Source organism: Protopterus annectens, chromosome 16.part0, assembly GCF_019279795.1.
Source record: "Protopterus annectens isolate FY-2018-M chromosome 16.part0, PAN1.0, whole genome shotgun sequence".
NCBI lineage: Eukaryota > Metazoa > Chordata > Ceratodontiformes > Protopteridae > Protopterus > Protopterus annectens.
In genome coordinates, this window is record NC_056750.1 from 335,847,357 (window position 1) to 335,866,537 (window position 19,181).

A 19,181-nucleotide genomic window follows, 5' to 3' on the forward strand; every position below is an offset into this window, starting at 1 on the left:
TTCTCGCATCATAGGCTGTGTCTGGGCAGTACAGCTTTTGTGGGGTTGTATTCATTCAGAAGCTGCTGGAACTACTCTTTCCATCTGACTTTGATGTCCTGTGGACTGGTGAGCAAGTTGTGGCTGGCATCCCTTATGAAAAGTGTCTGACTATCTTCTTTATCTTTCTGTCTTTGTCTTGCAACCTGATATAGTTTCTTTGTGCCATCTACTGACTCATTTTTCAGAAGCTGGTAGAGTGCTTCTGATGCCTTGTTCTTTGCTATTCCAACTCCTTTCTTAGCCTTGTTGTTAGCCAAACTGTATTTCTTTCTAAGCCTGGTCTGTCTTTTCTATCTCCCCTTTCTTCCTGCACTCCTTCTTTCTTTTGATGACCTCCTGGACTTTTGCATTCCACCACCAGTTTTCCTTATGTACCTTATTTCCATACCTTGCTCAGTTGCATATCTGTTCTGTTCTCACACATGCTACTTTGAGGCACTGCCATTATTCTGCAATTTCTCTGCTTTTTGAGATGCTAGAGCCCTCAGTAACTCCTTGAACTGTAGTGCTTTCTCTCCAGTCAACTTTCTGGTCTTCAGCTTGGTCTATTGATCTTTGAGCCTTCTCTGACTGCTGCTTGCAGCTAATTGTGGCAACCACTGATTTATGCTGTTATGCTGTGGCCTGACTGTTTAACTGGAGATGACTTTGCAATCGCTGATTCTACCCCAATGTTCTTTCCTAAGTAGGAAGAAGTCTACCTGAATTGTATGCTGGCCAGTCTTGTATGTGATCTTGTGACTGTCTCTCTTTCTGAACCAGAAAGAAGGGACCAGCACTCAATGGTAGCAGTAAAATATATATTTAATTAGATTGTAACAACAATCTAATGTAAAATGCACATACCGGTTTCGGCCAACAATGCCTTTCTCAATGTGTCTTTATCCAAACATTTTAATTACAGCCCATAATGCATTCAGCTACCAATTTATACTGTCTTCTTAAAGTGGTATGTTCCACATTCATTCTATATTACTGACAGTTTAGCTAAACACATAGACACCATATTTTGCAAATGAATTCACTAAAATGAACCTATTTTCTACAACAAAATATGTAACTTCAATGTGATGTAACTGTAATTTATACATATTTATATAGTGAAATCCATTTGTAACAGCAATATTAAACCAGATATGAGTAATATGAAAATTTTGTGCAATATTCAACATATTTTAACTTTTTAGGGTACATCTGCAGAATAACAAATTATATATCCAATGTTATATGTTAAAAAATGCAAGAAATTAAAGGAATAGTAATAGATACTAACAATGATGGTGTTGTTATATCTTAGATAAGATATAACAATTAAATCAATATTATACCACTGTGAATATCACATTTTATACCATTTATCCTTCACATACATGATATTCATTGAGTCCGGGTTTAAAACGGGCCCCAAGTGTAGTGATCCATCTTTCTTCCATATTGTTTAGTTTTTTATGCCAACCCATTTTAAAATTCCTATGTGATTGTATTCTGTCTATGATAGTGAACTGAAATGAAGCTGTAGTGTGTTGTCTGGTGTGCTTGTATAAGGCGTTGGTTATGCGCCTATTCCGAATGGCGCTTAAGTGTTCACTAATTCTGATCCTCATAGGCCTAGAAGTCTGGCCTACATAAAAAGCAGAGCAAGAACATTGTGCCAAGTATGTCACCCAGTCCGAACTACAGTTTCCAAATATTTTGATGTTAAAAATTTTTGGTGTATTTTTGCTGGTAAATTCTTTTGTTTTGCGAATATGTTGACATAAACTGCAGTGTCCACATGGATATGGCGGAGATATTTAGATGACTGTTGGTTGGTGTGGCGAGGCAGCCGAGAGGTCCTTACTAAATTCGTGGAATACCTTAACAACAACCCATGGGACATAGAATTTACCATTAACATTGGATATAAGGAAATAGTGTTTTTGGATGTATTAATTAATAGATTGGAAGATCACACTTTGTCAACAACAATACACCGAAAGTTTCCGCAATATAACACTATTCTACATGCAACAAGTTCCCATCCTCGCCACATCATTACCAATATTCCAAAATCACAATACATACGGCTCAAAAGGATTTGTTCATCCGATATGGAATATCATAAAAAAACTGGTGAATTAACTACAAGATTTACAGACAGAGGATATAATATCAACCGACTAAACAACACGGTAACACAAATTGATAAAAAAAGACGTGAGGATTTACTTCAATACAATAAATCCACAGAAGGGCTTCAGTCCGCCAAACAACCAATCAGGTTGATCACTACATATGGTAATAATACCAAATGGTTTAGAAAAATTGTTGAAAAACATTGGGGAACCTTACAGTCTAATTCTTTTCTCAGGGATATTCTTCCAGAAAATTGTTTATTTTCCTATCGAAGAGGACGAAATATACAGTCCAATTTTGCACATTACAAATGCCGCCTTCCTGGTATACAACACCAAACCACATTATTTGGAGACACATTGGTTGGCTGTTATCCATGTGGACACTGCAGTTTATGTCAACATATTCGCAAAACAAAAGAATTTACCAGCAAAAATACACCAAAAATTTTTAACATCAAAATATTTGGAAACTGTAGTTCGGACTGGGTGACATACTTGGCACAATGTTCTTGCTCTGCTTTTTATGTAGGCCAGACTTCTAGGCCTATGAGGATCAGAATTAGTGAACACTTAAGCGCCATTCGGAATAGGCGCATAACCAACGCCTTATACAAACACACCAGACAACACACTGCAGCTTCATTTCAGTTCACTATCATCGACAGAATACAATCACATAGGAATTTTAAAATGGGTTGGCATAAAAAACTAAACAATATGGAAGAAAGATGGATCACTACACTTGGGGCCCGTTTTAAACCCGGACTCAATGAATATCATGTATGTGAAGGATAAATGGTATAAAATGTGATATTCACAGTGGTATAATATTGATTTAATTGTGATATCTTATCTAAGATATAACAACACCATCATTGTTAGTATCTATTACTATTCCTTTAATTTCTTGCATTTTTTAACATATAACATTGGATATATAATTTGTTATTCTGCAGATGTACCCTAAAAAGTTAAAATATGTTGAATATTGCACAAAATTTTCATATTACTCATATCTGGTTTAATATTGCTGTTACAAATGGATTTCACTATATAAATATGTATAAATTACAGTTACATCACATTGAAGTTACATATTTTGTTGTAGAAAATAGGTTCATTTTAGTGAATTCATTTGCAAAATATGGTGTCTATGTGTTTAGCTAAACTGTCAGTAATATAGAATGAATGTGGAACATACCACTTTAAGAAGACAGTATAAATTGGTAGCTGAATGCATTATGGGCTGTAATTAAAATGTTTGGATAAAGACACATTGAGAAAGGCATTGTTGGCCGAAACCGGTATGTGCATTTTACATTAGATTGTTGTTACAATCTAATTAAATATATATTTTACTGCTACCATTGAGTGCTGGTCCCTTCTTTCTGGTTCATAGTTGTGGTTTGGACCGAGCACCAACTGTCTTGCGTGCGTGCCTTGTTTGTTGGACTGACTGTCTCTCTTTCTGAACCATGTGTTGGCTACTATCAAGCCAGTTGCCAAGCAGAAGTCTGGAATGGCTTCCCCTTCTTTAACCCTATTGCTTCATCCATGTGGACCTAGACAGTCCTCATATCCTGTTCTGTCTGTCCTGATATGTGCATTTAAATCACCTAACATCAACACCAGTTCATGGTGTCCTGCTTTATCCAGTAAGTCCTGCAACTGCTGTCTGAATGCAGTCTTTTCCACACTATCACAACCCTGCTGGGGGTCATAGGCTGAGATTATGAATACTGCCATATGTTTGGGTTGGAGTCTAATTGCCATGAGTCTGTTACTAATTCTGATTACATCTCTAAGTATATTAGATATTGTTATCTGTGCTATCATGACCGGCTGAAGTTTTGTAAATAATTGTAAATTACCCTGTGTTACAAATGCCAGCATGACTAGCTATAATTTTGTAAATAAGTTTATGTCTTTTGATTATCACCCTGATTTATGCAAGATGTTTGAATGGCAAACAGTTTTCTTCAGGCTGACCAAATGTACGTGTTTTTTTGTGGGGAGAGTTCTGAATGTATGTTGTGCCAGAGTCAGCTGACCAAGATGTGATGTAATTGTGTGCCTGGGCTGTGAGAATAGAATCTTTACTGCAGCTGTTTGTTTACTTTTCAAAGTCTGATAAGAGTGTAGAATTCTCATGGCAGCTTCCTGTTACTTTTGAAAAAGATCTGCTGTAATAAAGCAGGTTCTGAGCCAGTCATTCAGTTATTGTTCAGTAGTTGTTTTCCAAAGGTGTTCAGTAGTAGTAGTAGTAGTAGTCCAGTTGTTTCCAGAGTAGTTGTTACAGTCACTGAGGATAGACAACAGCCTGGAGTGTGGACATAATTCCTCATTTTACCTTGTAGAAGTAAGAATATAATCTTGCCTTGCTGAGTTATTTAGATTAGATTGGCACAGTTAAGCTTTAGATAGTCAGGGAATTATAGCTAGATAGTTAGAGGTTTTCTAAAATCAATGTGAGATCCATCCTACAAAATTATTTTCATATTTCCTGTGTGTGAAATTATGATGTTTATTGGAATCAGTTATTCAGTATTTACATGCTTTAAATCCTTTTATTTATTATTACATGTTTTACTACCTATCATTGTGGCTGGTTATTTTAGTTAACATTTTTAATAATTTAAGAGTGTTTATGCTTATTGTGATAACAACAGGGCCACTCTGAAAAGCCTTACTGCATATGATACATGCTGCCATTTATTTCAGTATCTATTTTTACCCAATATAATTGAATACCCCTTTTGAAGGGTATTGTGGTATTTCACTGGTGGCAGCCGTTATCTTGTAATTTGGGCAAAGAAACAAGCAGGTAAATTTGTATCTGTCTTTCCCAAGAATGTGTGTGTATGTGTGAATATCAGAAATTTAAGAGTGAGTGTGTCAGATACCTAGAACTGGGACACAGTGTTCTGCAGTGGTTAGTGTGGAGACTCATTTTAAGAGCTGGAGTGAAGCATATAGTCCAGTCCCAGGTTTGGAGCTTGTTCTCAGTGTACTCCTAGGGGTAATTGTATATTTCTATCCCTGCTTTTTTTGTGACACTCCCTTAGCAGAGACACTGGTGAAGATTGAGACTCCTTAGTTACTGCTCCAGGGTAAAAAAGGTTTGTCACAACATCCCTCACTTTCTGAAGTGTCTCCTTCATCACAATTCCCACACCATTTCTAGCTTGTCATCCTCCTAAGTAGTAGACTCTGGATCTCAAGCCAAGTGTCTTTGTGCACTGCCCTTTTATCTTGTTTCTTGGATACAAGGGATGTCCAACCTCCTCCTTACCATCATGTCATGTCATCTACTTCCAAGCCTCATTTTTTCAGTGAACCTACATTAAGTGTAGCAATTCTTAGTTCATCTTTGGCAGGATGACTGGTTGTATGTCCAGCTTTCTCTCAACAGAGTTATCTCAGGTAACCTAAGCTGGACAACTGAACACTGGCCAGCCAGTAGCTTATTGACTCAGGGCTGCTGAGCTTTATGGCAGGAACACACTGGCCAATAGGGGCAAATACATCCCTCCCAGTTTCAGCATGGGTCCCTTTCATAGGTCAGGTCCTCAATCCTCAATCCACTTATCACTAGCAAATACCCATGCCCATTAGTCAACATGAGTGAATCATCCAGAGCCATATTTTTCACCAAGTGGCTAGCCCTGCCACAGCCACAGCACACAGTCTGTGATCAGTGTTTTCCTATCTTGAAGATACTGCACATCACAATAGATGCCCAAAGCGGTTGCTCTGTACAACTCATACCCCTATAGGGCACCATGTGGAGTCTGTGTTGCTGCCCTCACCTCCATTCTTGGGTGAGTTTTAGATGAAAACAATCAGCATGTATTTCGGTGGTGGGAAGAACCCTACAGAGACACAAGATGACTGTGCAAACCCCAAACAGGCATTGGCCAGAAGTTAGGATCAAACCTTGTACCTTGTGCATGGGAGGCAAAGACCTTTACCATTATGGTAACTGTTTTTACTTAAACTCATTCTAACATGAGACATTCTTTTTTTTCTATTAGATTAATTGGGGATTTGATCTTTTTTTGTCATTATTGTAAGTTTCTGACATTTTATGTGTCAGTATTAATATTGGTATTGTGGTATTGTGGTGTTGGTATTTTGTGTGTCAGGATTTTGTTGCCTCTGTGTTATTAAATATAGTCTCATATATATATATATATATATATATATATATATATATATAGAGAGAGAGAGAGAGAGAGAGAGATGATTAACTAATATGTTAAACAATAATGGAAACTGTAATATGAAAGTAGGTGGAGTAGGTGTCTTTCCATCAGACACATTGTGCATGTTGAAAACAATGAAAAACTAGACAAACTCAGAAAATCACAGGCTGTAGGCTCTCAGTCCACTCCAACAAACAACCGCAAATGGTTATAAATAAATAAATTTATTGTAAGCGCTTTCGCTGGTAGAAAATTCTCCAGCTTCTTCAGGCAAAGACCTTTTTACTATGGAACACACTTTTAAAAGTACATTTAAAAACTAGGCTACCAATGAAAAACATTGAGCCTCGTGATGTCATGCAAGCATTTAAAAATTAAAGCAACACAGCATTAGACCATTACAATAACCGTAATGGTCAAAATTCCAGCCTTACAACATACTGACTACTAATGAAAACCATCAGAATTGTCAGTATTATTGTGTACTTTGACATGACAATATGCCATTTATGCTTAATTAAAAAATACACATAATTTAACAATCTATATGTTAATCTAAAAACACCAGCACCAACCTTTGAAAACCTACTGATTCTTGCCATCCATACGGCTGTTATTAGAACCTATGATGGAACCAGAACTAAACTTGAAATTCGTAGTTAGAAAAATGTGGCATCCTAGCCGACGACAATAAACATAAAATAAAAAATACCGAATATAATTTAAGACTTCCATTTTACGCCCAAAATGAACGAAGATAAATAAAAGCCATTCAAACATGCGTATGAATGAAATGAACTATACAGACTAAGCTATACTATACCTCATTCAATACATATACAATGAAAGGTTATACAATTATATCGGTATAGTGACAGGCAATGCATACATTAAAGCTCATCTAAAACAGCATATAAACCACTTTCATCTAGCTAAAGCTCTCTTTTTTAATAAGAATTTTATAGACAATGCTTCATTTAGCCCTGGCAGAGTGTGAGCTCCTGTCCGAATTTGCCATGCTAAATCGTCTTCTTCCAATGCCAGCTCCCAGGGACTCCCTCTTAAATTTCTCTCTATTTTTTCTAAGTGCTTACAATAAATTTATTTATTTTTAACCATTTGCGGTTGTTTGTTGGAGTGGACTGAGAGCCTACAGCCTGTGGTTTTCTGACATTGTGCATGTTGAAAAAGATAACTTCTAAACCAGTTTAGATTATCTGTGTTCATATGTTAAACTGTTAAGCAGGTACTCATGTAATATAGTGTCAAATGCTACTGATAAATCCAAGAACCTATGAACCTATGAAGAAGGAAATAACATTTTTCAGCAGTGCATCTGTCCTTCCCCAGTCGTTGGCTTCACTTAACACATTCATATAGCTTTCTAAGTGGAGTAATAACTTCCCCATTCTCACTTGCTTATTCTCCCATTATAAACTTTATAAGGATGGATGACCGTTCAGTGTCAGCTTTTGCTGAAAGGACAGTAACTTCAGTCCTAATTTTCTCAAGTGGGCACAGTTCCTTATATCACAAATTTGAGTGAAGGGTTTTGCTCCTTACAACTCCTTAATAATAGGAAAATCTGCTGTTGAGGTTTTGTTCTTCATCTACCTAAATGTCACTTTATTAATGAAGTACAGTTTCCATGGCAGAATAGTTCCTCCATAGTTCACAGTCAACAGCCTGCGGTGTTCATACATTTTCATTGCAATCCAGTAGTTTTTTTTTCATCTCACCTGCACTTCTAGCATTACAAATGAATGTTTCATTGCAGAGATGTCCATTCCCCATTAGTAGCTGCCATACTAAATATGAGATATAATGTTCACTAGTAATTTAGGATCTTTTCACCTTTCATTGTGACTAATCTTTCTTCCATTCTCACATTCGCACTGGTCGCTGTGTAGCACAGCTTGCTTTGTAAGACTGGTTGGCCACCAGAAGAACTCTCCTAGGGAAAGAACAGTATATACATATATATATATATATATATATATATATATATATATATATATATATATATATATATATATATATATATATATATATATATAAATATTGTGGCTCAGTAAAACTGTGAATGGTCGCTAACTACTACTTAAGTCATGCATGTGATACTCATTTCATGGGAGTTTGGTAAGTAGACTGCTAATGGTATAAGGAAGGTTGTGCTGACCCCAGACCTGTTATCTGGATGAAATCGTACTAAATAAGAACACTTTAAAGAAGGGTACTCTCTAAACTATCCAGTTGATGTTTCATTTCCTGGTATGCTGAAGTGGTCAGAGTTTAATATGGAAGCATGTAAATATAGTTTTAGGTACAGCTTACAACTAACAACAATCCATCTAGCACTCAAACAGCTGCCCAATGTACTTCTTAAAGTCACTGCTGTTATTCTGTTTTCCTCTTTAGTTTACCTGTTTCACTTTTATGTTTATCATACTTTTCTATACAAGACCTCAAACTCAGCATATTCTGGTTCTGGTTTACCATTTAGCTCTGTTATTCAAAAGTAATTTTCATTGGCTGTTGTTCTAACTTTGAAGATTTTAAATGTTTTTCATGCTGTTTTCTGTTCTCCTTTTTTCACTTATAATGATAAAACTTAACTAAAAGGACCTCATTTGTCACAGAATAAAACTAACTATTTTGGCTGGTTATGTAACTAAGCAAGGCAATAATTCAGCATTAGTTTTTCCAGCATTTTCCTGTGACAATACTCTTCATTCACCTACTGTATCCATAGTACAGAGCGGTAAACCTAGATTATAACCCCTACAACAACATGTAGTTAGCGGTCTGGGTAATGGAGGAACCAACTAAGGTAGACTGAGCATATGTGGCTGATGAGAGTTTGCCCATCCCATAGGGTGGGGTTGGTTCACATTCCACTGTAGGACAGACACCTTATGGTTAGACTTCAGGTACGCACTTTGCTCTGTGTGAAAGAAAAGGTGGGACATGAGGCATTCTGCCAAACAGAGCATTTCTCTATACCTCAGCATAGGAGGTTTAAACTGGCACAGCAGGTGTGCAGAAGTGCACACCTGCAAAAGCTGAATATAGCAGGCTTTCTTTCTGCCAGCCAACATGGGAGAGGTATTAGGAGCAGAAGGCAAAAATCTTCTGACTCTCAGTAGGACTACAGCCTAGGATCATTAATTCTCATCTGCCATGCCAGGGATTCTTACCTTCTGGGAAGTAGGAGATGGAATAGGTCGATGAGGAACAGGGCTTGATACTCCCGACAAGAGTAAGGGATCAAAAATAACAGCAAATTTCATTCTTAAAACACTGCTTGTATGCTACATTTGAACTGCTGACCTATTAATGCATAAATCGAAAGCAGCAAGTTACAATATCACTGCACCATTCTATAGGAGAAGAAATAACAGACAGATAAATGTATCACTCTATAGAAAAAATGCAGGCAATAAGTACCGTGTCACAACTAAACTTTTGTACTGCCCAAGATTCCAAACCATTTATTCCAGACTAGCATACACACAGAAATTATTTGTCAAACATGTTTTATATCCACTTCATGGGTGTGTGTGTGTGTGTGTGTGTGTGTGTGTGTGTGTGTGTGTGTGTGTGTGTGTGTGTGTGTGTGTGTGTGTAGATACATGAAACTTGTAAATCACCTATAAGGCTTGTGTTCATCTCCACCTTATTTATTTTTGGCAAGTCTTCATATACCCAAAGGTGTACAGTGTGAAACAAATCATGCAGTCACAATAATAAACACTATTTCTGGTAGTGTTAACTCCTTGGATTTCCTTCGTAGCATTGACAAGCTATTTGCTTTTCCTTTTTTACAACTCAGGAGATTTATAGATAATAAACCTGGAAGGTAAAGGCTTTCTGTTAACTGTATAGAGATGTGCCGTATGTCCCACTAGTTACTCTAGGAAAATAAAAACACAAATGTTAAAATCTGATGATTTTATATGGATTTTCTTAACTGCCAGTAATTCTATTCTAAGTAGTCTGCTTCAGAATATGCAAATCTTCTCAGTTATTACACACCTATTGCTTCTGCTTGTTGTCTTCTTATTCCCTGTTACAGAGAAATGCTTAAAGGATTGTATGGTTGTACCTGAATAATATAGTAATGCTACATGTCTGTGCACTAATGTTGTACTGGCTAAAATTCTCAGCCTTAAACTAGTTAATTTGTGAAGCACGGTTAATTATAACTGACATAACAATGAAAAATCTGTGTACTAGAACAATGTGTGAAATTCTTGGGAATAAACTTCCTGTGTGACCAATGATTAATTCTGCATGCAAAGCACAGTATTGAAAAACTTAGAAAATTTAAAAAGGTTGCAGTGCTGTCTGATGCTGTTATAGTTGATATTGACAAGCATGTGCATAAACAATTTCCTTGAAAATATGCAGCTGCCTCAGATCTACCGAAGGCCGTCAAAAGATTCTAACACATTTGCATCCACACTCAATTATAAGCATGGGGTAGGCGTTTATTCCTTAAGAAACATAATATAATGTCAGCAGTAGGGAGTCATACTATAAAGCCAATATTTCTACAGTTAGCAAATGGTTCATTTGTTAATGTTCACATACAGTGACTTGGCTGATTAGATCCATTTTCAGAATCATAAACGGACATACATTTTTTTCTTATCTTGGCAATTTTAAGGCTGTATCAGCTTTTGTAGCTTCGTGGGGATGGAATTGATATTCACTGGGTGGCTGCAGGAAAGTGGAAATGGTTCAAAGCTGAAAAGAACTGTGTGAGTGATTTTCTATTCCTGAATATCTTGTCTCCCAGCATGACCTTATTAGTGTTATCACGTGTCACAGGCCTAGGGGTACAGAGTATAACATACATAAATAAATGAAACTTTCTTTGGGGGAGTGAAATTATGTTCATGAATCTCTGTTCGTGTTTCTACACGGTCTAAAAAGAGGATACACCTTCTGATTTGGGGAGCTGGTGTGTCATATGAGTTGTTCTACATTTTAGACCATTTAGCGGAATGGAGGGGGCATTATCTCATACTAGCTCTAACCTAGACAGAGTTTGGGCAAGGACTGCAGAATAATAATTGTGTGCATTAGGCCTTCTTGAACAATTTGATAGTGCTACAATTAACAACATACAGCTAAGCCAGGCCACTGAAAACTGTGACCTTCAGCTAATGTATATTCTTGCAGCCAGTTAGATTAAGTATGTAATACACACTAAATAGCTTTTCCCATAAAAACAATTTCCTATTCAAAGAATGGGAAATTTTCTGCTATGTATCCCTGGTTAGCAAATCAGCTAACAAGACGTTGCAAACCTGAGAATAAAACATCATAGATAATCCTATATAAAGTCTGTATGTGTTTTTCTGACTGAGACTAGGAAATGCTGGGTCATGTTGTAAAGTTAATATGAAACCACAGTAACAACCTTTAGATATCTATATAAAATAATACAACGTAGATTTCCAAAACAGTTGTGTCTGCAAGATACTGTTAATACAACCTACCATTTATTTTCTACAGGCATAGCTGGAGAGATCAGTTTATATTTAGGTAGATCAGTCTCACAAAAGCCACCAAGATGCTGGTGAGTCATTTATGCTGAGTAACACAACAGGGCAATATGACATACATTTTATTTGTTATTCTGTTTATAACTGCAGTGATGATAAAGTTACCTATATTCTCACATAAGGCAAAGCAGAAATATCTATAATAGACTCCAGCTTTAGAAATTTGGCAACATGACATGCTGTTTGTGATATCCCAGAGTGGCAAAATGCTTCTTACTAAGCCACATAATACTGATATAGTAAAACTAAGGCCAGAAAGTAGCAAGCTACATTCTGTGTTTATAAACACAGAGAAAAATCACTCGCTGATGGTCAGGACAAACGCCCAATGCTCCAAATAAACTGAATAAAATTAAAAAGTAAGGGAGAAGCATGGGCGATACAGAGCCACACAAAGTAGAGTCAAGTCAGGTCTCTCAGGTATAAATCCAAGATTTTAATTCACTGCAGGTCAGATAAGCACTTTCACTCATTCAACAGAGCTTCCTCAGATCATATAATAAAGACCTTCATTCATATAGGCTGTATTTATACAGAAACTGTAGTCTCCAATAGCCTATCAAATGCATCTGCTTATTTATATATTCATGAGAAAACATAAAAAATGTTGTAAAAACGGTGTGAAAAAGTAACAGATTACATGTCATAAACATACATCTAAAAAGCTATATAAAACTGTCACTTGAGAATATATAAAGTCATATTAAAAATTGCATATAAACATATGCTTAAAATCAACTTAAAGATTTCCTAAAAACATATATGTATAAATATACACTTATAATGATCATGATTATGATACTTTCACATTCCTACGTTTATTTAATATAGACTTAATTGATGCTCTCTCATTAAGGCCAGAGCCCCTGTCTGCTCTCAATCTGACTATCCACCTACTCTCTCTGCTTTCCGTGTGGTTCCTGATGTCACCCCCACGTATATCAGGTTTGATTGTCTCAAGTGCTCTAAATAAGAAATAATGTTCAGTTCCAGCCTGAGCCACATGTTTGGCTAAAGCATTATGTGGTGAAGCTTTCCTAATGTGATAAAGATGCTCACGTATTCTATCCCTAAAACGACGGTTCGTTTTACCAACATAGAATGCATTACATACTTGACAGACTGCCAAATAGACTATGTGAGTGGTTTGACAGGTGGCATCAGCATGTATGCTAAAGCTGGTGTGTAAATCAGGATGTTGAAAAAAGGAAGTGGTATCAAGAAAACTACAATGATTTCAATGTCCACATGGTTTAGTATATTTAGAACTCATGGACCGTTCATCTCTCTTTGAATAGCAAAGCATTCTCCTTAGGTTCAACTTATTCCTATATAAAAAGGAAGGTTTAGTACCCACAAGCTTGCCAATAGTATCATCAGTGCAAAGAATAGGCCAATGTCTCGTGATAATGTTTCTAATTGCTGGACAGTCAGTACTATAAGGTAAGGAGATTCTTACACGAGCTGTTCCTCCATCTCTACCTCTATCTACAGTAGTATTCATACCATTAATAGCCGGTCCAAAATAAGGAGCGGCCCTGCTGAGCCTAAGCTCATTGACGTCCATAAGATTAGAATCAATCTCTTATGAGCCATAGCCACGTTCTTCTAATCTCGATTTCAAATCACTCACTTCTGTTATAAAACCTTCTTCAGTGGCATTTAACCGAGGGGTTCTCATTCCCTGGCCTCTAATAATATTTCTAAAAATGTGCTGTGGGTGCATACTATCACGCTGTAACAGATTATTAAAATAACAGGGTTTCCTATAGACTCCTGTGTTAATCAACCCACACTCTAACTTCTCTACATATAAGTCAAGGAATTCTATCCTGTCTCTGGAGTAGTTCATACTAAAATTCAAATAATCAAGATGAGACCAATAGTGTCGGGGCAAGGTTGGGTCACTGAACATTTATCTGTCTATGTTGAGAAACACCTACTGATTATCTTCTGTCACATAGTAATTATACATCAGTTAAAGTGGACCTTGTAGTACATTTTCTTGAACTTATTCTTGAGAACAACTTTTTTACATTTGATAACATGTTTTATCAGCAACGAGGGGGTGTAGCTATGGGTACACTATGCGCCAATAGCTACGCTAATATGTTCTTGGCGCATTGGGAACTTGAGACCTTATTTAATTTAGATATGTTCCAGCAACAGGTGACTTTTTATAGATGTTTCGTGGATGACGTCTTTGTTTTATGGAGAGGTAGTGTGGATGAATTGAGTGCATTCCATACTATGGTAAATCAGCTAACTGATTATTTGAATTTTAGCATGAACTACTCCAGAGACAGGATAGAATTCCTTGACTTATATGTAGAGAAGTTAGAGTGTGGGTTGATTAACACAGGAGTCTATAGGAAACCCTGTTATTTTAATAATCTGTTACAGCGTGATAGTATGCACCCACAGCACATTTTTAGAAATATTATTAGAGGCCAGGGAATGAGAACCTCTTGGTTAAATGCCACTGAAGAAGGTTTTATAACAGAAGTGAGTGATTTGAAATCGAAATTAGAAGAACGTGGCTATGGCTCACAAGAGATTGATTCTAATCTTATGGACGTCAATGAGCTTAGGCTCAGCAGGGCCGCTCCTTATTTTGGACCGGCTATTAATGGTATGAATACTACTGTAGATAGAGGTAGAGATGGAGGAACAGCTCGTGTAAGAATCTCCTTACCTTATAGTACTGACTGTCCAGCAATTAGAAACATTATCACGAGACATTGGCCTATTCTTTGCACTGATGATACTATTGGCAAGCTTGTGGGTACTAAACCTTCCCTTTTTATATAGGAATAAGTTGAACCTAAGGAGAATGCTTTGCTATTCAAAGAGAGATGAACGGTCCATGAGTTCTAAATATACTAAACCATGTGGACATTGTAATCATTGTAGTTTTCTTGATACCACTCCCTTTTTTCAACATCCTGATTTACACACCAGCTTTAGCATACATGCTGATGCCACCTGTCAAACCACTCACATAGTCTATTTGGCAGTCTGTCAAGTATGTAATGCATTCTATGTTGGTAAAACGAACCGTCATTTTAGGGATAGAATACGTGAACATCTTTATCACATTAGGAAAGCTTCACCACATAATGCTTTAGCCAAACATGTGGCTCAGGCTGGAACTGAACATTATTTCTTATTTAGAGCACTTGAGACAATCAAACCTGATATACGTGGGGGTGACATCAGGAACCACACGGAAAGCAGAGAGAGTAGGTGGATAGTCAGATTGAGAGTAGACAGGGGCTCTGGCCTTAATGAGAGAGCATCGATTAAGCCCATATTAAATAAACATAGGAATGTGAAAGTATCATAATCATGATCATTATAAGTGTATATTTATACATATATGTTTTTAGGAAATCTTTAAGTTGATTTTTAAGCATATGTTTATATGCAATTTTTAATATGACTATATATTTTCAAGTGACAGTTTTATATAGCTTTTTAGATGTATGTTTATGACATGTAATCTGTTACTTTTTCACACCGTTTTTACAACATTTTTTATGTTTTCTCATGAATATATAAATAAGCAGATGCATTTGATAGGCTATTGGAGACTACAGTTTCTGTATAAATACAGCCTATATGAATGAAGGTCTTTATTATATGATCTGAGGAAGCTCTATTGAATGAGTGAAAGCGCTTATCTGACCTGCAGTGAATTAAAATCTTGGATTTATACCTGAGAGACCTGACTTGACTCTACTTTGTGTAGCTCTGTATCGCCCATGCTTCTCCCTTACTTTTTAATTACATTCTGTGTTTGACTCATCTGTTAATGTGTTGTTTTCTTTCACTAGGCATAATAGAAACTGTCGTACCTGCTCCAAAAATACATTTATGCAGTACGTGTTTCATAAAGATAAACCAGACCATGAGAGAAACTTCCAAGACTTTTACTGCTGCTCAGGCTTTACAGAAAGGTCACCAAGTTGGGAGCACAGACATATTATATTAGCACATAAGCATGAATGCCACTTCTTCCCATCTTATTGACATTTCCAAGGGGAACGAGAATCATTACTAGCAAATAGCAGATGCTTAATTCACACATGCAGCAATAAATATATCATTTGGAAGGGTCTATATCACATAATCAAAGTTTTACAACTTTGAACACCATATGGTCGAAACCATATGTTCGAAGTTGTAAAACTTCAAATACGTTAAAAAAATGTACAAATAATAAAAAACTTACCTAACGGCTTTAAGCAAGGGGGCAAGCCCCCCTCTTCACCCCCCACTCCCCCTGCTCTTTAAATATACCAACTCCGAGACCGCACTTCAATGCAGTACAGTATGGAAAGGGAAGATTTCCCTTTACTACTCTGTAGTGCGATCTCGGAGTTGGTATGTTTAAAGAGCTGGGGGTGTGGAGGGTGCTGGGGGGGCTTGCCCCCCTGCTTTCTTGTCAGGTAAGTTTTTTATTATTTTTATATTTTTTTTAATGAATTCGAAGTTTTACAACTTCAAACATATGGGTTTGACCATATAGTGTTTGAAGTTGTAAAACTTCGATTATGTGATATAGACCCCATTTGGAATACATTTTATTTATTTTATTTATGTTTATTTACTGGGAAAGTCCGACTAGACATAGGTCCTTTTTCAGCGAAGACCCAGGGAGAAAAACTCCACACATAACAAAGAAAATTTACAGTGTCATCAGTAAATAGTACAATATTTTACAGAGAAATATAGCATAAAAATAGTTTCTCTAGACTGCTATTTTAGTGAGGCCAACAGTATATAAGGTCATATTTACATGACTGTAGCCACAGCCCACATACATACGTACACAAGTTGACTGCTGTGAGATTAGAGCTCTCTACTTATCGACTTATACAATCTAGAGGATACAGAATTTACTTAATATAAGCACCACTGTAGAAGTCTGACTTCAGCACACTATATGGGTCATATTTACATAATTCTATATACAGCCCACATACACACGCACAGATATATGCACAAGTTGACAGCTGTAAGATTAGAAACCCCTACATATCTAGTTACAGAATCTAGAAAGCACAGTACATATTGCAAGCACCAGTGTACATAAGATTATTTTCTCATTCTGTGATGTTGAAGTTATTGTTCAAAGCCATATGTGTTGATATGAAGCAGTAAGTGCTATCTTATGATCAATAATAAATACGTACTGCTGACTTAAGTCATCTCTACTGTCATTAATGTATATTGCAGAACTGAGACCGATATGTGCCTGTGCTGTGTACATGAGACACACATATACACATACACTTGTGAAACACAGGCTAGACGATGAAGAAGTCATGGATCATGAGGTTAGTATGATGATATGTAAACCTTAATGAATGCTGCTGATATTGCACTGCCAATACAAAATGATCCTTAATATTCCAGTGCAGTAGGGCTATGTAATAATGAAGTATGTGTGCCAAGGCTCTATGCGGTTGTATATCATTAGGGCTCAGTAATGATGAAGTATGTGTGCCAAGGCTCTATGTAGTTGTATATCATTAGGGCTAAGTAATGATGAAGTATGTGTGCCAAGGCTCTATGTGGTTGTATATCATTAGGGCTCAGTAATGATGAAGTATGTGTGCCAAAGCTCTGTGTGGTTGTATATCATTAGGGCTAAGTAAAGATGAAGTATGTGTGCCAAGGCTCTATGTGGTTGTATATCATTAGGGCTAAGTAATGATGAAGTATGTGTGCCAGGACTCTATGTGGTTGTATATCATTAGGGTTCAGTAATGATGAAGTATGTGTGCCAAGGCTCTGTGTGGTTGTATATCATTAGAGCTCAGTAATGATGAAGTATGTGTGCCAAGGCTCTATGTGGTTGTATATCATTAGGGCTAAATAATGATGAAGTATGTGTGCCAAGGCTCTATGTGGTTGTATATCATTAGGGCTAAGTAATGCTGAAGTATGTGTGCCAAGACTTTATGCGGTTGTATATCATTAGGGCTCAGTAATGATGAAGTATGTGTGCCAAGGCTCTGTGTGGTTGTATATCATTAGGGCTCAGTAATGATGAAGTATGTGTGCCAAGGCTCTATGTGGCTGTATATCATTAGGGCTTAGTAATGATAACGTATGTGTGCCAAGACTTTATGTGGTTGTATATCATTAGGGCTAAGTAATGATGAAGTATGTGTGCCAAGGCTCTGTGTGCTTGTATATCATTAGGGCTCAGTAATAATAAAGTATGTGTGCCAAGGCTCTATGTGTTGGTATATCATTAGGGCTAAGTAATGATGAAGTATGTGTGCCAAGGCTCTGTGTGGTTGTATATCATTAGGGCTTAGCAATGATGAAGTATGTGTGCCAAGGCTCTATGTGGTTGTATATCATTAGGGCTAAGTAATGATGAAGTATGTGTGCCAAGGCTCTGCGTGGTTGTATATCATTAGAGCTCAGTAATGATGAAGTATGTGTGCCAAGGCTCTATATGGTTGTATATCATTAGGGCTAAGTAATGATGAGGTATGTGTGCCAAGGCTCTGTGTGGTTGTATATCATTAGGGCTAAGTAATGATGAAGTATGTGTGCCAAGGCTCTGTGTGGCTGTATATCATTAGGGCTCAGTAATGATGAAGTATGTGTGCCAAGGCTCTGTGTGGTTGTATATCATTAGGGCTAAGTAATGATGAAGTATGTGTGCCAAGGCTCTATGTGGTTGTATATCATTAGGGCTAAGTGATGATGAAATATGTGTGCCAGGACTCTATGTGGTTGTATATCATTAGGGTTCAGTAATGATGAAGTATGTGTGCCAAGGCTCTGTGTGGTTGTATATCATTAGGGCTCAGTAATGATAAAGTATGTGTGCCAAGGCTCTATGTGGTTGTATATCATTAGGTTTCAGTAATGATGAAGTATGTGTGCCAAGGCTCTGTGTGGTTGTATATCATTAGGGCTAAGTAATGATGAAGTATGTGTGCCAAGGCTCTATGTGGTTGTATATCATTAGGGCTAAGTGATGATGAAATATGTGTGCCAGGACTCTATGTGGTTGTATATCATTAGGGTTCAGTAATGATGAAGTATGTGTGCCAAGGCTCTGTGTGGTTGTATATCATTAGGGCTTAGTAATGATAAAGTATGTGTGCCAAGGCTCTGTGTGGCTGTATATCATTAGGGTTCAGTAATGATGAAGTATGTGTGCCAAGGATCTGTGTGGCTGTATATCATTAGGGCTAAGTAATGATGAAGTATGT